General features: G+C 40.8%; 1 long non-coding RNA gene across 2 annotated transcripts in view; it reads left to right on the plus strand.

The window, feature by feature from the left end:
• Positions 1-21,959, plus strand: part of LOC107313549 (uncharacterized) — a 112,397-nt gene that overhangs the window by 68,479 nt on the left and 21,959 nt on the right. Inside the window, exon 1 of one of the 2 annotated variants that reach the window (XR_014945888.1) lies at positions 6,349-6,580. The exons of the other annotated variant lie outside the window; for it this stretch is intronic. This is a non-coding gene — a long non-coding RNA (uncharacterized LOC107313549). Of the gene's footprint in view, positions 1-6,348; positions 6,581-21,959 lie in introns of those variants that run through there. 2 annotated transcript variants of the gene reach the window in all.

Below are 21,959 nucleotides of genomic sequence, written 5' to 3' on the forward strand. Positions count from 1 at the left end.
ACTAGTTTGAGTACACCTTAAACCTCCTGGAAATCATTGTCACACCATTGTGGGTAGGGACAAATTGGATGTTCTGAAAGTTTTGAGAAATATATGTTGTACTTAGTGTTTGTATTGAACTACAATGCACTGATTTCTGTATTACAGATCTGACAGGGAAGCAACAGATTGTCTTCTAGGACATGGCTTAGATAAAATTCACTTTGAGATATATTCAGTGCCTCACCATCTTATTGCATCTTTCTTTCTGAGGAAAAGTTAGCAAAATCTGGAGAGTTCTCATTCCTAGTGTTCATGGTTTCGTTTCTCTTTTCTTGCCTGCTAGTTCATCTCTAAAAAGGAGACTTCAACTCATGGCATAGACTATTGGACATTGCAAAAACATGTTTAGTGCCTACCAGTGCACCAGATTGTTACAAGAAAGGAGTTTTCAGTGTTACTGAGGCATAGGACGTTGCTGCCAGAGCAAACAAATTTCTGTGGTAAATAATTCCCTAAAAGAGATCTGTTGCAGAGAAATGTGTAAAATAGTTTTTAATTACTTACTTATTATTGCCACTAGCATGAAATGTGTCACCTCAGAAGAGAGAAAACCAAACTGAATAGATAAGAGTCACCCCATCCCATGCTACCTGCACTCTAGAAAAATGAGCTTCCACCAAGTCTATAAAATGTATAACAGACTTTTGAGACTTAATAGTTAAGTTAATGGCAGATAGCCAAAACTACCAGTGCAGTGGATTAGGAAAAAGTCTCCAAGTACAGCTTGAGGTACATGAAATCCGTACACCATTTGGAGAGTAAAATAAAGACTATGAAGAAAACTATGCTGCCAGCTGAACGGGCTCCTATTTCGTTCATAGTCTCAACAGAGCAGCTTGGTGCAGCTAGAAAAATTCCTCTCTTACTGTACTGCAGACTAGTAAATGAGAATGTAGGAAAACTACAGTATCCTATACCTAGTATCCTTCTGTGTGTAGGTGAAAAAGAGACCACCTTTCTGCTATTCTTTCCAGTTTCTATCATCTTTGTATCAAAATGCCTCTTTCTTGCCTGTTCAACTCATATTTGTCTAATATCTTATTAACCATGCCAACGAGTATGTCTTAATAATACTTATCATGGAGGGGTACTAGCTTCTTCTTGGCTATGAATTACCATGAGATGCCTGAGATTGTAATTTTCTTTCTTGTTGGTGTTCCTGGAGCATATCTGCCACACCCTTGCTTCAGAAGAATTATCTACACAAGTTAGGCCACGTGAAGGCCGCAGTGATTTCAATGTGCTCTGATGATTTGACTCCCAAAATAGCATTTCTTTGGGTGAAAAAAGTATTGAAAAATAGAAGGCAATTATTTTAAAAGGAGGTAATAACGTCTTTCTATACCAAATGGTGATTATGAGAGACTCAAAAGATGTAATAGTGACAGTAACTCAAGTGCTCTACATTGACTCCATTGAGATGCTAGAAACAGTACTGAAATCTCACTTCTGCCACTTTTTGTTTATGGCTGAAATACACAGCTGGGGGAGAGGGAAATAGGCTGGCATGGAGCTCGGGTGTGGATCCTTGACAGAGCAGTATGGCCAAGCTGGTGTGTGTAACCTGCCCCATGGTGCTTGCTGCTGGCACCCCCATTCCCATTAACATAGGAATGGCTTAGTTTGTAAAGCAGACAATGAAACCCAAGGAAGCAACACAAGGCAGCTTCATTTTACAGAACACTCTGATATATTCCATATGCTGTGAAAGCAGTTTTTGACTCTATCTAGGCAGGATTGGATGGAGAAATTTGAAAGTGAGGAAACAGAAGGCAAAAGGAAAAGTCAGAAACCATCATCTGGTTTCCAAAGAGGTTGGAACACTATTTGGTTTGGTTTTCAGACATGGCAATTTAGCAACAGGAAATGTCAGCTCATTAGAGCCATCGCATGGCATCATGTGATGATAGCAGTCATTCCCACTGGCTGGGGTCCAGCAATCACCCTCGGTAAGGAAACGGCAGGATTTGATATGTATGTCTCGATTTCATTTTTAAGACGGGATAGTTTAGTGGGCTAGTTGACTTGGCAGGCTGTTAACAGAATTAATTTGATTGCCTTGGCAGTGGTAGGAGGATGCATGAAGGAAACCTTCTGGCTCTGCTGCCAGCATTTAATACCCAATGATTATCATATACCATCAAAATGGTGCTGGACGAAGCATGTGTGAGGGCTTATAACAACTTTACCAAAAATAGTAAGTGCCATTTGAAGCTGGCAAATATGCATTCAAGAGAAAACAAGCTTTCCAGTTAAAGCCAGTTGGGACTTCACCCCACAGGCCTGTTACTTTTCACGTTCCTGGACTGTGTCATTTTTCATTCATGCTCCAGTTGTGAGAGTGCTGCTTTATATTATCTCCTGCTGAATTACATTAAAGCCACGGCTGTCTGCTGTTGATGGAGGCCATTTCCACTGGAGGGTGGATGCCTGTATTAATGACAGCTGGATTTTCTGTTGAACGACTTGTAGTTTTCTCATAGTGTGATATTTTGCCTAGAACACACTCAGAAAAATATGGCACAGGGAGCTATGCATTTTACACATGCAAACCTCACATCTTTGCTTGGAATGAATGAAAATGCCACTTGGCAAGTGATTCATTTGTAAAATTAGCTTTTCTTTAAATACTTAGCATAACGCAGAAGATGTTCAAGAAGAAGCTATGTATCTAGCAGGGCTTAGCTCTGGGATTTAGTCCTCTGGAGCTAGTGGTGGCATTTCTGCCTTACTCCAAGTGGATAAAGGTAGAACAGGCATGAGTATTTTTCATCCAAAGGACTGAAAGTGTTTAAAAGCATTCAGTAGAGATGAATGCCTCTCCAAATTTAGAGCTGCAACTCAGTTTCCACGATCAGGCCAGTGTTGACTTCACATCCAAAACTAACATAAAATGGAATATCTATGTCGAAACTGGCACAAGACCTATGTCTGAAGATGCTGTTTTCTTCTAGGTTTAAGGTGAAATGCAGTCAAGGGCCTCTGATTTTGAACACCACAAGGGAGCCATGCCAGGTCTAACCCAAGAAGCTGTCTGCCGAGCCAGCACAACACTACAGGGGCACTTTTTTTTCAGCAGTAGAGGTCAGCTCCAAGGGCGCCAGATCTGCCTGAGTTCTGGGAGGGTTGGTAGGTCCCAACGCATCTCCTAGCCCAAATTTTAATTGAAGTGCTGAGCAGTGTTATCATCAAGATTGCTAAATACTTCTGATGAAACACGCTAGTTTTACAAAAGCCAGGGTTTTCTTTTTCATTCATGTTTTATGAGAGAAGAAGGAGGTGTTTGTGAGAAACAGTTTGAAGTATTGCAGCTAATTTTGTTCATTTCAGGTTGGTGGTTCTTTTTTTTTTTTTTTTCATTTTGTTCTATTTTTGCCTTTTAAAAAGTGCTGATCACTATAGGATCTTTTATTTACTAGAGGTGTAGCAGCATAGCAAAATTAAAACTATGGAGTACAAAATTCATGTATCTGTTGGGAAAAAAGTGGGGGGAATGGAACTGCAACCACAAACAAGTGTATGACTGAAATTAAGTCTTCTTTGCTGTCTGTTCCTGATGCTGGTTTTTCAAGGTGTTTGGTTTTAGAATCCATTCTACCATTTCCTGTCCTTTATGAGCCTTAACAGTCACATTTTTGTTTCAGTGCTATATACACTCTTTTTTTTTTTTTTCTGGCAGACCGCAGCTTGCACGTGTACAGGTGCACTCATATGCACACACACACAGAGGAACACAGAAAGCTCAGGAACTCCTAGCAGATCATTACAAAACTAGTATTCTAATGGCCATTTCTTTGTAGTAGATATATATTTTATCCTGACAAATCATCTCTTCTGGGACAAGGAAGAAGACAGTTCTTCATCCAGGTGTCGCCAAGACAATTTCATATCTGCTGAAGCCCACTAGTGTGTGGATTGTCTGCCTGAGCTCATACAGCTTCAACCACCCAAAGGACTTCTGGTACCTCACACTAAATCAAAGTGATCTGCTTTTGTGGTTCAATACATTATTGAGGGAACCACAGTGTGATTGGCACACAACAGCACTGCTCATATGCTTGTCCTTCTGCATACCCACAAGGGTAAACAGGAGAGGAAAATAAATGGAAAACCAGTGTGAGGTATGTTAATTTTAGACAAAGAAGAAGGGAAGGAAGAAAAAGAGTAAGGAAGGGGGAGAAAAAAAGGTCTGATAAGAAATAATGAGGTATATATATTTGACTTATCAATAAGCAGCAGTCAGGTTCTCCAAGAAATGTCATGACCAGGTGTCATCTTTTGAATGTCTTTGATAGGCAGGCATTTAACCTCCTGGGATGTACTTTAAATATGTATAAAACAACAACAGCAACAAAATGGATTCTGAGCATAATGAGTCTGCCAGCCCAATGGTAACAGTATCAACCACAAGTTTATGCGAAGATAACTCAGAAATAAGTTAAATGCGGGTTGAGAGTCTGCACCTGGCCTCAGGGATGACTGCCATTATTTCTGTGGTTTTTCATTCACATTTTCCTAGGTTCTCTCATGCTTGTTTTCTAACACTCACATGCAGAGCCCACACAACAGGGGAGCTGGCTGACTAACGGGTGATAGAGAGGAAACTGTGACAGTGAGTAAAGCGCTAGGCAGCACCAAATGCAGGAAAAAATGGGTGGAGAAAACCATCTGAGTTGGAGCAAACAAAGAAATTACAGTAAATGTCAGCGGGTGGAAATGTTCAGAAAACTGTAACCGTTGTGTAGTTCCTCCCTAAGGGCACATGGATCAGGAAGGCAGGGGGGGTGCAAGGGGCTCATACCCAGCTTCTTCTTCCATCTTCCCAGGGACAGCTTTGGAACTTCTGAATGTGGCTCTGGTGTAACCCTGCAGCTCAGCAGTAAACTCATTGACTCAAGCAAGGATTGGATGCAGTGTGGTGGCTGTTGTGTACAGAGTGTCATGCATTGTTAAAGCTTGTGCTCTAACTAATTTGAAATTGCATACACCAGGAGTGTGTAATTATGTCATTATTAACACATTAGGTTTGACTGGAATTGCTGGGCTTGGTTGATAGAAGCGTCCTACAAGTTAATTTGACATAAGTGAATCAATACCTTTCCCAATGTCGTGTTAAGCATGCATCAGATAGCAAAAATGGCTATTTTTTTTTTTTCTTGAGGCTGACTTGACTTAGGTTGCTTTAAAAGGAAACAAAAGAAGGAATCCATTCCTACCCATAGCACACAAGGTCAGATAATCTGAGGCTCTCCCTTCTTTTTCAAACTGAAGTGCCCCGATACTATTATGGGGTTACACCGCTGCTTAGTCTTTGAGAAGCATTGCTTCCCTACATGTATACTTTTAGGCACAAAATCTACTGAATGCTCTGTTATGGTTTTGACGTTCTGGTTCCCACTGTATTTCTAATCACTTATCCTGAAAACAACTTCCAGAGCAGGAATTGCATTTTTAGGTGCATCTGCTGTCAAGGGAATGCACTGATGAAATCCACTAGCTGAGATCACAAATGGGACGGCAATGCTGTGTACCAATATGTACAGCACTGACTTCCCAACAAGCACAAGGATTGCTCAGATGAGTCCATCTTCCTCAAAGAATCTTGCCATGACTTTAAAGAGAGATCAGTGATGTGCATAAGATATTGGAGGCAGAACTCAATGAGCAGTGGGTAAATGCAGGGAAGGATCCCTGAGTTGCCTAGAATGCTAATGGTCCCTCCCTCTTGGAGATCAGTATTTATAGTGTGGTGTAGGTTTTGGTTTGTTTTTATTGCAAGAGCAATTTTAAGCTCCCCACTGCTCACTCACCATGCTTTCTGCAAGATGGTTGTGCTTGTACATCTTTGGCATTTCTTACAATTGAAGCATTTGCATCCATCCGGAATTCAAATATGTGGCATTCAAATGTAAACGTTACCTGTGTTCAAGGAGGGGCCAACCTCTGCTTAAAAGTGGGTCATCATTCTACACCTCACTCATTCTTATGGAGTGATTTTACCCTGGGATTTGTGTGTTGACTTGCAAAGCTTTTCCTTTCCTGCTTTCCCATTCCAGAGATGACAACTGCTCTGAAAGCATAGTCCCACACCCCATAATACCAGGCTTGCCAAGTATGAACCATCACCCTCTTTCACTCACTTTTGGAGGGGAGAATATCATGCTGGGAGCAACACAGCACCGGCTGGAAATAGGAAGAGAGTTCTAAAACATCCACGCTTTCTTGGAAGCAGTGCATTTTTTTTTTCTGTTTGGCATGCTTATAGAGGACTTGATGTACTTGTAACCTGAGCTCTGGCAATTGTCAGAGCAAAAAGCAAACAGGAACACTCCGTTCCAGTGCATATTTTTCAAACATATTTGAAAGGCAAATGGTGCTGCAGAAAGCATATTTGCTGCTAAAATACAGATCTTTCACTATGTCACAACTACCTTGCTCTGAACACTTGCATGCAGTCTGAAGGATTCTTCTCAGGGTGGTTGAAGTCTGTTTATCCTTCACAAGATAAATATATGGGAACAAGAAAATTAAAAATCAGGCAAGTGATGCTTTGCAATATTTCTTTTATTTAACATGTTTCCTTCGTATCAGGTTGGATATTAGGAAACCATCCCCTCTGAAAGAGTGGTGAGGGGTGGAACAGGCTGCCCAGGGAGGTGCTGGAGTCACCATCCCTGGAGGTGTTTAAGAACCATGGGGATGTGGCAATGATGGTCATGGTTAGTGAGCACGGTGGGATAGGTTGGTTGTTGGACTGGATGATCTTAGAGGTCTTTTCTTACTTTAATGATTCTATGATATATGAAGAGGAAGTTATCTCCCTCTTGTTCCCACGGGAGTTTACAGGTCATTGAGTTTCATAGCTCTCCTTGGTGGATATAGACCATGTACTACAGGATTTTTATCTATCTATCTATCTATCTATCTATCTATCTATTGCTTGTTGAATATTTATCTCTTTATTTCTTGATCTGTTTCCACAGCTCTTGGGAGTTTTACCAGTGAATAATGACTATTGTATTACTTTACTAATATTTTTAAGAACACGAAGTGATGTTGGTGATCTTCCACTTTTAACATCCTCAGCATCTGTACCTGTTATTAAGAGAATCACTTGGGCGTAATGGTACAAGCAGACCTAAAATGTGTTTAGATGTACAAGATTTGTACTTGTCTGAGCAGAGATCCCAGCACGGGAAGACTTTGAGTGCAAGGCACTGCACAGTCATCCTGCCCTTAGCACCTGAGTCTGAGGGGATGAAGTGTGCTGTGGTGCTGCCTTGCTTTTGCCTTTTACCCCCTTTAAGTGTCAACATGACAGAGTGCCTCTCCTGTTATTAAAACAGGTCCATCCAAGAAATGCTTCTTTTCACCGAGTGCTTTCTAGGTGCTAGCTACCCTCATGCTGGTTTGTTTTAAGGATGGACAATATTGCTTCTGACCACACCAGTATGTATTTTTTTCTTGTTAATAGATAATTTAGGCTTAGAAGTACACATTAGAATTTATCCTTCCTGCTGGTTTTATTTGGGTGTTGGTAAAGACATTTGTAAAGAAGGAATGGTGCAATGAGTGGCAGCCCTAAGTTTACCTGTGGAAGAAAGGACCATGTCCAGTGCTTGCTTCCCTGGCTCCATCTGAGAATTTAAGATAATGAGCTGCTTCACTGCCACTGCAGTTTCCTATACATGACATTTTACACCCACCAGGTACATGGCCAAAAACCTCAATTTTAAGACAAGGATGAGTCAAATACAAACAGCACTCAGTATTTTTCCACTCCTGATCTTTCTTCACCAAACATGTCTCTGAGCAGGCAGCTGATGGAGGAGGATGGCCACGTTCCTTCCCTTAGGCTGGTATAACCCAGCCTACCATTCTGACACTCATTTCAGGGAAGTTTATAGGATGAATCAAAACCTCAATGACATAATTAAACAAAGTAAAGAGGTTTTTACACCTCCTCCCCCCCTGAATTTTTTATATATATCATTTATTTTTGGTAGGGGATATACACTGAAGCTAATCCAGGACAATGTTCATTGCACAGCCCAGCAGCTAACCATACTGCGTAATGTAGTTTATATTTTTTTTCATGGTTTTTTTTGGTTGGTTGGTTGGTTGGTTGTTTTTTTATGCAAATGCGACTTAATTTGACATTTGATGGCAAATACCATTAGACCGTGTTATCAGAGTTTATGTTACTGCAAGACTGTGTGGAAAGTAATGCAACAGTTAGTGGTTTAAGGCTGCATACTTTAACCTTTCTCAAGAGCATCTCTGAAGATGCGTCTTCATGTCTCCGGCACAGGACTTCAATCTTCAATGGCATGAGTGTGATAATAACCATCATAATAATGCTATTTCCATAGAGCTGTAATAACAATTTTGTGGCTAATCCTTGTTTACATTTCCCTTTGTGGTGCTTGCTGGCAGGGGTGCACAGCCAGGGAGCCAGGAACAACAACGGGGTCTTTCCGGCATGCACCATTATTTCCAGATCAGCAGTTTTCTTTTGACCTGCTCTAAACTCTGCCCTATTCAGAGGAATAATGTCCACAGGGGAGATACCTCCAGCACAGCTTTTTAGTCCCTTTGTGATGTCTGCCCCCAGATCCCTTTTTTCTTTTTTTTTTTTTTTTCTTTTTTTCTTTCTTTTTTTTTAAACCAAAGAAAACCTTTGGTATAGAAACGAAGCCAAGAGATTTATGTGACAGGGTTGATTAAATCCCAGCTGTGCCATTCAAATTTGGGTCCCAAAAAAAACCAGAACAATTTCCAAGGTGGGCAGCATGAGGTCTGCTCAAGAGACCAGTTTCATGTTAGGGAGAGGAGCAGCATCTTCCCTCTTCATAGGGGCTAAAAAGCCAGTAAGAATTATTTCCATACAACAAAGAAAGATTTCATGGGAAGGGGACAGTACTTGTCAGCAGCACACTTCTCCAGATGGAAGCCCTAAAAGTTCATTGCAAAGTACAGGCATTGTGCTATCCCCAGTAGCTTCAAAAGACACCTTAATTCAGGAAATGCTTGAGAAAGTGCAGTACTGAATGGCTGAGCAATTAGATCAGCACTTGAAGTTCTTGAAACAAAGCAATTTGAACTAGCATTAGAGTTCAGTGGGGACTGGGTAGATCCGTGTGTAGCTCCCACCAGCTGCTATGCCAAAAGATGCATAAGAAGACTTTTGGAAGGTGCTGCCCAGGGATGAGCCCAACAACACCACTTACCATGTGGCTTTGCTGCATTTCACTCCAAGAAGAAGTAGAATGAGTATAACAGGTAGTCTTTTCATCATAGTGGTCTTAGATTATTAAGGAGGTTCAAGCCTGCTGAAAACATTTGATTAGCTTGTAAGGATAAGTCACTGAGGCTTCTGCCTTGTTAGTTCCCCCAGAAAAATGGACTGCTCTTCTAAAAACAGTGCTAGGAAAACTTTTTCCTTGTCTTTTTCAGAAAATCAATTTTTTCCCCAAAAAAAAGAAATTTCTATTTCAGAAGCAGTGCTGTATTCTTTCCCACCCCCAAATACATCAGTTGAAAGACAGAAAATCAAAAAGCATGAGAAATACTCTCATTGGACTTTGTGGAAGTGCTGGAGTGGGTGTCTCAGTGAACTGTACTCTGTGAGCCCAGCAAAAGATAGAGGATGAGAAGCCCCACTTATCCCTTAGGAGAGCCAGTCCAACCAGAAAATCCTTCCCAAAGACCATGGCACTGTGAGGTTCTCACACTGTGCCCAAGTTAGTGGCCAAGTTAGCACTGCCAGTCAGTGTTTTTACCTTTTATTACATGGTATTTTGTTCAGGTCAAACTTCTTTCCCCTCATTTTGTTTCGGAAAATATGGGAAAAAAATCTTTAAGTTGCATCTACTGGGGCATTTTTGACAGCAAAATCATATTGCAAACAAGACTGTGGAAAAACGCACAGTATTTCAAGTGACTGTGAACTGTTCATTGCCATTATGAATTCTCAGGTTGCACACTAATACTGCAATGCCTCTTCCAGCAGTTTCACATTTGTTAGTTTGCTACCCATCTTTCAAGATGATGAATGAGTGAGAGTCATTCATGTGCCCTAAATACAGAACATCATTGGCACTGCTCTCTGATAGTGAATGGGCTGTCAATTTACTACATCAACACAGTGAATAAACCTGGATGCTTCTCCAACATAAACAGAATATTTTTTTTGCAAGAAATACATGTTACTATATTTTGAGTCAAAGTGAGATCAACATACTAGATTGTCTTGTGAACAGAATAATCCAGAAATCTGGGTTTTATTACTGACTCTGTTGATGAGTCATTCTGTAACCTGTGGCAAATCACTTACCACTTCTCTGCCTGTAACTCCCCATATAAATGAAAGAAAATCTAAGAAGGTCAGTATTCTTCCCTACTCTACACTACTACACTACTGCTATGTGCTTTAAAATAATCAGGAGAAAGGCATTAGACAAGTGAAAGCCATTGCACGCTGGAAAATATTTCCATTGTTGCTAGTTTAGAGCAGTTTAGGGGGACTGGTGGATGAGAAGCTGGGCTTGAGCCAGTAGTGTGCCCTCACAGCCCAGAAAGCCAAATGTATCCTGGGCTGCATCAAAAGAAGCGTGACCAGCTGGTTGAGGGAGGTGATCCTGCCCCTCTGCTCTGCTATGTTGACACCTCATGTGGAATACTGTGTCCAGATGTGAAGTCCTCAGAACAGGAGAGATGTGGACCTGTCGGGACACATCCAGATGAGAGCCACAGAAATGATCGTAGGGATGGAACTCCTGTCCTATAAGGACAGGCTGAGAGAGCTGGGGCTGTTCAGACTGGGGAAGAGAAGGCTCCAGGGAGATCAGAAAACCTGTTAGGGCTGTAAGAAAGGAGGGAACAGACTCTCTATTGGGATCTGCTGATAGAACAATGGGAAATGGTTTTAAACTAAGGGAGGAGATGTTGAGATTGGATACAAGGAAGAAGTTTTTTACAGTAATGGTGGTGAGGTTGCCCAGAGAGAGGGATGGATGCCCCAGATCCTGGAGATGTTCAGCACCAAGCTGGATGGGGCTCTGAGTACATGCATTAGCTGTAGATGTCCCTGTTCATTGCAGGAGAGCTGGACTAGGTGGTCATCAAGGGTCCCTTCCAACTCAAATAATGATTCTAAGCTTCAAGAGGGAAGCAAAAATTTGACACCATCACTTTGAAAAGAGGGAAAGAAGCAAAGCTGCTTGAACTAAAAAGGAATTTGTTTTATTTTGTTAATTGCAGTCCTTTTGAAAAATGATACTTAGCCTGCCAGTGAAGTGCTAATTAATGTTAGGATGTGGTACACCATATAATAAAGGCAGTTGCTCAGGAATGCGAACGAAGAAGAAATTGTTCCGGAGATGTTGATGTGTAAACAAGATTGGTGTAGAGGTGGGACACAGGTAAGCCTGACTGCATTTTTCAAGCTGTTGCCTCACTCCTCATGTTCATTATTAGATACTTCCTGTAGTGGGAAACCAAGGAAGAGAAAACCCCTTCCCTTTTAGCTACCACTATCTTTCCAATTCAGAGCCTTAGACATTTAGAAACATATGACTTTAGGATAGGAAAGACCTCTGAGCAGCATCATTAAAAAAATGGTTATGTAATGAACCGTCATAATTTAAAAAATATAATTAAGATTCTACTTCTCACAATGCAATTTTTATTTGGCAGTTTGCTCATTTGTCTGATTTTACATGCTACTGTGTGACTTTCGTCCCACATAAATGAAAAGCTTTGTAGTCAGTTGATAGTTGCCTGCATTTGTCTTTAATTTCTTCAGTTTTTCTCTCTTTTTTTTTTTTTTTAAATTGTTCAGACAGAAACATCCCATAGATTACCTTGTCAAGGGAGTAACTTCTGATTTCTCTCTACTCCTTAACTACTTAGGGGAGTTTTCTTTCTCTCATAGAGGCTTCTGGCTTTGCATTAAAGTCTTTCCCCTGTAGCTACATGGAGGAGCACTTTGCTGATGCTTCTTGTTAGTAACATGCAGCAGTTTGTGACATGACCCTTGTGATTGTCTTCTGCAGCCATCCTTGACTTCACCCCAGGAAAGCATGAAATTAAATTGCAGGCCATTGAATTGATTTTTTTGTAGCTAGCAAAAGCCAGAGAAGGAAAAAATTTATTTCTTATGAATTGTATTGTTTGCATACAAAGCTTCAGAGCTTCCCGCAAAGCTTTTTCTTTCCCCCTTCTCTCTGCCATCCACCTCCCTAAGACTTGAGGAATGGTGATCCTGCCACCAGCAGATATTCTGTTCGGAGCCAGTTGTTCTTCATTATAACTATTTGGTGAAATTAAGGTTTCTTACATAGCAGGGAGAAATGCCCCTTGGGACATTTCATTTAGCAGTGCTGCCAAGCCTTTTTGTCTTGGGTAGCTGAAGCTCTGCTCCTTCACTAGACTGTTCCTCTTAGCCACCTCTCCCTGGGTCACTTCAGCCAAGCACAGGAGACATCTCAGAATCAACCTCAACTCAACTTTCTCTTGTATCATATGAGAGGTTGAGCACAAAAAAGGGTATCCTTCTAGACATATTAGAACAGTTTTGCAGTTAGTGCTACTATAAGATCAAGCTTTTCAGCAGGTGTTCTTTCATTTAGAGAAGAGAAAATCCTCCAGCCATCAGGATGTTGATAACACAACCTACCCAAATGATACTGAGTCTAATGATTTGAAGGAACTTGATATTCCTAAGGGCTGAGGGCTGACTCTTACAGGCTGCATTGGGAACAAAGCATGTTAATGCTTCTGCAAATCTGAGCTCAGTAATTTAATGAATCACTCCCAGTGGATGGAGCTCAGGCTCACCAACCAACACAAGATGTGTTTACTTCTGAGTAAGACAGGAATATCTTTTGTGCTGGAAGGAAAATAGGAAGAAGATATATTGAAATAGCTGTGAGTGCTTACACTCATTACTCAAAGACAAAGGAAAGAGCTGAGGGTCAAAGGAAGGACACTGGGTCCAATCAAGGGTGTGTGTAGAGACAACTTTTCGTTGTCAGCTTGCCAGTGTTAGTGTCACTGTGCTATCTGTAGTCTTCCTTCATTTCATTAATGAAGTGTCCAGCAGCGCACAGCTGCGTGAGGATACTGGAAGGCCTGCTTCAAGTGAACAGTTCAGTACCTCAGCAAAGAGCAATGCTCTTGCAGCTGCAGTCACTTAGAAAGGAACAACAGCTTCCACATAGTTACATAATGATTACAAGCCATTACGGTAACAGCCCGTGTCCCTGCATGGAACACCTTCAGCAAACAGCTGAAGCTTATGTTTTTGATGCCCTCTGGAACTTTCTGAATATAGTATATGATGCCCACCATTGATTCTTACAGTACATCGGAGATATTTTCCTTCCATTGTGATAAACAGGCAGATGAGAAAAAAAAAAAAAGGTACTGAAAAACCTATTGTAAGAAGAACATTGTATATGGAAAATAAAGCTTTGATAAATGCAATTGTATTGTGATCAAAATTCTTACCATGCTGAAAATATGTAGTCTTTTATCTGGAAGGAAACTAGGAGATAATATCATTCTGACACATGGAGGCGCTACATAGCAGGTTGTATCATCTAAAATATGCTTTCATCTTTTCTATAAATATTTTGGAATTCTTGTGCCATGACATTCTTTACTCCCTTATCCAAAGGTTTAAAAACTTTACCAGAAAAAATTAATAGTTGATAATTCATGCTCTTCCCCATCTACTCTGCCCTTCGTGAGGCCCCATCTGGAGTACTGTCCAGGCTTGGAGCCACCAGTACAGGAAGGACATGGAGCTGTTGGAGCAGGTCCAGAGGAGGGTCATAAAGATTATCAGAGGGCTGGAGAACCTCTTCTATGGAAAAAGACCGAGAAAGCAGGACTATGAAAGCCCAGAGAGGCTGTGGATGCCCCATCCCTGGAGGTGCTCAAGGCCAAGTTGGGTGGGGCTCTGGGCCCTGATCTGATGGGAGACAACCAGTCCATGGCAGGCAGTTGGAACTGGGTGATCTTTGAGGTTTCTTCCAACTCAGATCATGCTGTGATTCTATAACAGTGCTATTGCCTGATTTCTCCATAGTCCTATAGCCCTACTAGCTTTAAGATCCACTGCTTAATAATTTTTACAACTGTACAATTTATAAGGTGCGGAGATAGCTTTTTTGGCAGTCCCAATATTCCACTGCTGCACTCAATGTGGAAAAGCAAAACTTTCCCAGATGTGCAATCACAAAATTTTGTGATTTTTGAGACTTACTTGATATGGCATGACAGTTTTAAACGATTGTGAAATCATTTGTTCAGCCCTAAACAAGACAACAGACTACAGAAGTACTTTGTTGTCGTTACTGTTTTCAATCTCCAAAAGATCATTAGCTACTTTAGACAATGTAAATGTCTGAACAAAACTCTCAAAAAACAGAACTTAGACAAGAGGTACTTTTGTTTCCAAGGTATCTCTCCACTTCCCATACACATTCAGCCCTCTGTTGGAAATGTATTTAAGGAGGAGGGAGCTTCAGGCTGTTTGTATAATGAAGTTGACAAGAGGCAATCTTTCATTCAGTCACAAAATCATGCCCTTGTAGTATAAGCCATGAAAACAGCTAATAAAATAATTTAGTGATTTGAAAAGATACCTCATAAAAATAAATAAGCTTCACATCAACTCAGTAATGAAAGTAATCTTACTTCCAGAAAGTGTCTTTTATCTTGAAGACTTCCAGAGCCTCCATAGCTGCCAACACTTTGCACATGTCCAGCCATACATCACAGCCTGGCGAAAGGCACTCCTCTCCATGTGGAGAACAGCCAGCTCTCAGCACTGCAACCCACTGATGACAAGAGATCTCAAAGCCGGTTTAGGCATAGAAAATGCATGACTGTTATCCATGTTGTTTCTCTGAACTAATCAGAGCCACTGCAGAGGCTGTACCTCACGCTGGGTCCTCAGCATTCAAAGCTCTGTCCTTACTCAAAGATACTTTGAGACTTCATTTATTTGCAGCCTGGGTATAAGAATTGCTCCTACTCTATTGTGGTTTCTGAAGGGTTTTTGGAAATCTGCAACTTCCTCCTTTGAAAATGTGTTTCAGATCTCTCATGATTGACTGAATACCTATCCAAACTCCTCATTCAGAGCGTAGACAGTGTCTGAGCTTTGGCTTGGCTTAAGTCTAATTTCTACCAAGAACTGTGTTAGTGATTGTAAGGTGAAAATAATACAAAGATGGTAATAATACAAGAAGGATGGTGAAAAAAAATCCAAAAGATTATCTATAGGAAAAACTCACCAGTATAGAAGCCCTCAGTCTGGCCAGAAAACACTGAGACAATCCCCACAGAAAAGCAATCTCCAAGAGATGCTGCTTTATTGGTGGTCAGATCTTAAATGAAGTCTAGAAGAGGTGGAGTCAAGCTCCACCCCTTCCAGGAGCACAGCTAAATTACTGTCACCTGCGCTCCTACAGCTGACCCTACACTTGCCTCAGCTGATTAACTAAAGGTTCAGGCTGTGATTACTAATTTCCCATACAGTGATCAGTGATGATGCTTCTGGTTGCCTTTCAGTGAGTTCAGTGCTCATAGCCAGGATATTCTCCCATTGCTATGTAAAACCTTCACAAGTGGAATGAAATAAGAAATGAATTTCAGCATTTCTGTGCTTCTTCAGCTTTGCTCGTTCTATTTGCTGAATCTTTTCATTCTTCCAGTTTCATAACAGAATCATGGGCACCTGTGTGAGGCTTTTAAAGTCTTGCTATAAACTGAGAGTTGGCACATCAGACTCATTTCTCCAGAAGAAAGACCAGAAGGTGATGAGGTTGGATGCATCTCTTAGACAGAAATCCCAGTACTATGGAGAACAAATCATTTTGCTAGCCCCATCCACATACTGTGGGTAAAGCTGAGTACAGCAATATAACTAAGTCTACTTATTATCCTGTTGTAACTGTATCTCAAAGGCAGACAATTGCCACAGGTTTAGGTTTTCTAAAACTTTATCTGTGGCAAAAGGGGTCCTGTACAGGCATAAAGCAGCAAGTTGATTTTTCCAAGAGCAGCTTGCCATTTTAAGCAGTTGTTGGCTTAATAAGTGAAATTGCTTAGGGATATATGCATGCCATAATGATTGCATTTTGTAAGAAAAGACTGTGCCTATGGGTCTCAAATTTTCAGAGCCAAGATTAGTCGTATTTGTGGTCTTTAAGTTGCAACCCCAAGCTATTCTCACCACCATAGATATAGGGTTGCTGATCACAGAATAGAACTGATTTTAAAGTAAATATCCACAGCAAAATTAAAACGACCCAGCCAAGTAATATAAACATCTATATGATTGACAAGATAGCTGCTATGTGAAATGTACTGCAGGCAGTAAATGTCACCTCTGTCCATAAGCAGTTCTCTTTTTTTAAAGCCAGGAATAGTGATCTGGCATCTGTGCTTCCTGAGTGAGGCTTCAGTTCTGAAATCTGCAAAAACTCCCTCCTAAATGCCTCTGAAGATGACAACGATGGTATGCTAATGGACTCTTCTACAGTAGTATTTGTCTCAAGTGTAAACAGCTTTGAAGGGCTAAAATGGGAAGTTTCGTCTCTTGCGTTTGTGCTGAGGCAGGTTTAACTTGCATATTTGCAGGGTGGGTAGTGAGACGAAGAAATGCAAAAGCAGGAGGTTCAGTTTATAATTTGTCTTTGACATCATCATGATTAGAGGGGCAAGTAAGGTTTTGTTAAACTGCGATCTAGGTAAATTTTCACAATGCCACAGAGTTCAAACAGCTGCCTAGCTTTACCGTGCATCTCCTTTCTGGCAAAGAAATACACTGTATACAGCTGAGATGTATATGATTGGACAGTATTCACTCAAGGTGTGTATTCTGAGCAATGTGATATAAGCTGCAGTCTATGTGTACCACAGCTTGAAACACTGGGGGTTTGCATCATGCTTCAGACCTCTTACATAAGAGCTTTTTATTTGGAAGTGGTTTTCTTTCCGTTTTTCTGTCTTAGCTGGGCCAGGGAATGGCTGCAAAACACAAAAGTTGGAGGTTATTTTTCTTCCCAGTTTCTGTTGAAGTACACAGAATCATAGAACCAGAGAATCATTAAGATTGGAAAAGACCACTAAAGTTATCTAGTACAATATGCAAGACATCATTGCTTTTCACTATAATGTTTCCATCCAATGCCCTTTTGTGTTGCCTTGTACAAGCACAAGAAGACAGGATGGCAAACTCTTCCAACCCAAACAACCGATGTGCAGTGCAGAAGAGCACTTTTCTCATTTTTCTCACGTCACTGGTTGGGGATGTGGTCATGGCAGGATCTGCCCATGACAGCTCAGCACCTGAACTGCAAGGCCATTCTACTCTCAAGAGTGGAATAGAAATCCATAAATGCTAATAAAACATGAGACCTCTGGTTTTTTGTTGTTTTTTTTTTTTTAAATTTATCTAGCATATCTTAGAAAGCAATCTGATGAGCAGAAAGCATTTGGAACATGTCAGGTGATTTTGTAGAAAGCAAAGCACTCCCTCTTGAAGGACTGGTATGTTGTCTGATGTTCTTGTGGGTCTTTTTCCCTTTTTTCTTTTTCTTTTCTTTTTTTTTTTTTTTTTTTTTTCTTTTTTTAAGGTAAAAGGAGAATTGTAACTTCCTTTACGCCAGTACATTAGCATAATACGTTCCTGCCTTCAGGTACTGTATGTCATTGTTGTGAATACATTTTGACATCTCTCACACTTCCAGCACTCCGAAGATCCATGACAGAGCTGAATGAAAACTCTTTTTTTTTTTTTTTCCTTTGACTTGGCAGGAGCAGTAAGAACACATAAAACCTGCCAGCTGTCAAGGATGTAAATGGTGATTTTGTTTCACTTTTTTAATGAATTAAAGCAGGACTGAAATCTGTCCAAAGACAGCATGTTTGGCCTTGCAAGGAAAGAAAGATTTTTTTTCTCTCTCTTTTTTGGCACTTCTGCTCAATACAGTGTTTATTCTTGGGAGCACGGTATAAGACAGAGCTTTTCTGCTGAAAGAGCCATGGCCATCAGACTCAGACACCTTAGCAGGGACTCTTTTGAAAGAATAACCATTTGGAGGATCAAAACCTAAAAGTGCAGCATTTCAATATGCGCACCTGAAAAATGCAGTCACTGTTTTGGAGGAAAGTGACAAGAAATAGCTAGTAGAAATCATTTTACATGTTGATTATACTACACTGGGGCTAAACTACCATTGTAGGACATGTGCCACCGCTGTTAAACACCCTGTTTTTTGTTTGTTGCTGTCTTACTGATGCTGTATTTTTGTTTTGTTTTGTTTTGTTTTGTTTTTCTTATTTTGTGTGGGGATATTTCCTTTGAGTGGGGATATTTCCTTTGGCATTTGTATCATTCTATATCTTTGAGTGAGAATGTTCTCTCTGGTTTTCTACTCTCCAAATCTAAAACTGATATGATTTGGAGCTTGTGGGAGAAATTCTTAGTGTTCATGCTTTCCCTTTGTGATCTTGGCACCCCACTCCATGGACAAAAATGTTGCTGTTCTGAGTTTTTCCACGTTGCATACCCTTAGCCTACATTTTCTGCTAATGAAAAGTCTACCACAGTGCTTGGTTGGGAAAATGGTGGATTTATGAATTGGCTGCAGTTTCTCTCCCATCTTCTTTCCTAGCTTCTTCAATTTTGCACTTGAAATAACTTTGGCCATTATCCTTGACTCAATGTCATTGTGATTGCTCTGCAGTAAGCACTTGTATAAGGGTTGCTTCCTAGTTATTGGCCCACAGTGTCAGAGGTGTACACTGATGGTATGGCAGTAGAGGCTGAACTTCCCATTCATATTCTGTTACATGTTGTTGCCATGTGGCAGATGGCAGTAGAGGGGCTGTCTGACAACAGTGGCATGAAAGTGTGTGTGAAGAAAAGGTGTGACACTGAATTCCTCTATGTGGAAACAGTGGCACCCACTGACATTCACTGGCACTTGCTGAACATTTGTGGAGACCAGCCAGTGGATTTGAGCACAGTGAGGGAGTGGATGGTGCATTTCAACAGTGGGGGCAGCAACAGTGGGTTCACCTCTGCTGGTACAGATTTGTATGAGTGTGGCTGGTGAAAATGCACAGCTGATGGTGGTGGTTATGTTGAAAAACAGTGTTTTGCAGCTGAGAATTTGCTTTATCCAATCATGTTATTGTGCTGTTTGCATCTGTTGCTGTTTCCGTGGGGAAAAAATAATAATAGGAGACATTACTTTCAGAATGATCTTTGTATATTTTTTCATTTGGTTACTCAAATTGTTCATGTAGATGCACATCTATTCCTCTGATGAAGTCTTAGTCTGTATCACACCTACACAAAAACACAGGGCACACCTTTCTACACGGCAATATATTCCTCTTCAAAGGTGAAAAGATGATAAAGGATTTACTAAGTACTTTGACCTTTACTCCAGAATTTCTGCCAGGGATTTTCAGATGATGTTCTGTTCAAGAACTAGTTGATTTCAGACAATAGTTTCAAAGCTCTTCTGTTGATAGCAGTCATCTCAATCCTTTAAAAACCAAACTGCAGTTACACACAAACAGGGAAAAATGGAGCCTGTTCTTTCAGAAAATGTATCAGTTCACATCAGAATAATTTCATACTGACTGATGTTCAAATATCTGTTCTTGTTCCAGGGATCATCCTAGCAGCATAGTTCAGATTTGGAATTGGGTCAGACCCAGTGCAAGTACATCTTAAATAATTTGGGCTGACCTGGTCTTTCATGCATTGCCAAAGAGCTTCTTGTGTGCCCTCATGGGGCACAGGATTCAGCTTACGCCTTGTGACCAAAACTATTAATTCAGTATAACTCCTGGGAAGCAAAGCTCAAGCTGTACTTCAGCCAGATGATTCAGACAAAATAAAAGTGAAGAAATTTGTTTAGACAAAACAAAAGTGAATTGTAACCACTTCCCAAAACTCAAGATGAACCCAAATTTCCAAAGAAAAAAAGTGTAATTCTCTTTTCCTCCCCTTGCCTCTCTCTCAGCCTTCTAAAACCTTGGCATCTACTCACTTCAGCTGGAACAGAACAGCTCTTCTCAGATTTCCAGCCAGTCTTCAAATAGGAAGTATAGAAAATGTTGCAGGAAAACGTAATCTTATGAGCTTTCCAGGCAGATTTTCTTAACAAAGAGTCTTATGCATCTTAGTTATTTACCAAGTCTTCTGAGAATCTTCCACTCCCAGCTTTAATATAATTCTTGAAACAAAACATGTAATTATAGGATGAGAGACTGCTAAACCCTACAGTCACTTCATTAAACTTTGTAGGATTGTATATGATCAGAAAAATATTGAAAGTAAGTCAGAACCCTCTCCTTGACTTTGCAGGGGCAGAGATCTTCATTAACAATTAACAAATATGTCAGTTAATTGCAACACACATGAAAGAACAGAGAAGCGTAGTCCCATACAAAGAAATGTGGCAGCTCAGTCATTACACAAAAATTGGGTTGTTTTCCTCACTTGGAGGCTGTTGTGTACTTTCAGTAAAGATCCCATCCATGGAGGCATTCAGAGATAAGTTGCATGAGATCCTGGGCAGCCTGATCTGGTGGTTGGTAACACTGCCCACGGCAGGAAGTTGAAACTGGACTATCTTTCAGGTGTTCTCCAACACAAGCCATTCTATGATTCAGTGCAGGGATTTAGTGGGCCCTTGTTGAGCATCACTTACCTCTGGATGTGGAATGGGGAGAACCTAGGTAGGGGTCGCAATGCAAGCAAGAGAGATGAGAGGAATGAAATCCTCTCATGAAATCTCAAGGTCGTGATCTATCTACACTGATGTCCCATCCTGAGCTTCCCCATCCTGGAAGCCATGGAGAGGCAGTGCCACCTACATCCATGCTCCCAAACCCCACATGTGGGATCCAAGTGCTCACGGCCACCAAGAGAAGCTGTGAGGCAATGAAATAAAATTCCTTTCAAAGAGGGATAAGAAAAAGGGAGTTGGACATCTCAGTCTTGCTCATTGGTGGTGCCCCAGGGCCAAGACCACCCCATGCCCTCCATTGCCCCCAGCACAGTGTATTCTGTGACACTAACATACCATCCTGAACTGAATATGGTGTGAGGAGTAAGTCAATGGTGATTATTTACTCACCTGCTGAAATGGTAATTTGAGCTGTATATGAAAGTTTTAGGTTTCCCTATGTACTGGGGGCAAAAGGCCCCTGATTATGACGCTTGGGTTGTCATTGTCAATGAAAATGAGGTGCATGATGTTTAGCCTTGCCTTCTTTCACAGGACTGTGGCACTTACCCATGTTTAATCCTTTTTAATGAACACTTTGCTGATGCAAATCAGCTTCCCAATCTCTATTTAAAGCAAAATACTGAAAAATCTGTTGAGAGGCTGTGACTGTGTATGATAGACTGACTGAAATAAAGACTGCCCTGTAAAGGGGAGTTAGAAATAACTGCAACTTAAAGATAAACTTCTGATAAGCTCAGAAAGGTGTTTCAGAGGAGAATGTTTCTGAATATTTTCATTTTGTTATTGTGAAAAGAAAAACAAACAAATCCTACCCCTTTCTCCAAGAATAGTTCAAAATAAAGGAATAGTAGGACTGTTTTCAAACAGGGCTTTCCTGCATTTCAGACTGTCTTTCTGAAGGCAGGAAAGAACACAAAGTAACACTGACTGTTTTGCCAGTTGGAAAGCATTTAGAAAGTGTGAGAATGTGGAGGGAAAATAAAATCACATCCTTAAGCTTTGTCACTGCTTTTCAGCTGGAAAAATACTGGAAAGCAGAAAGACATTTCTTTTTCATATGGTCTTGCTTTGTTGAATGGTTCCATAGGAAAACTCTTATCTCCTAGGCAAGAGCCTCAACTGAGC

This window comes from Coturnix japonica, chromosome 4 (assembly GCF_054131305.1).
Source record: "Coturnix japonica strain WE chromosome 4, WE-NBRP24, whole genome shotgun sequence".
NCBI classification, from domain to species: Eukaryota; Metazoa; Chordata; class Aves; order Galliformes; family Phasianidae; genus Coturnix; species Coturnix japonica.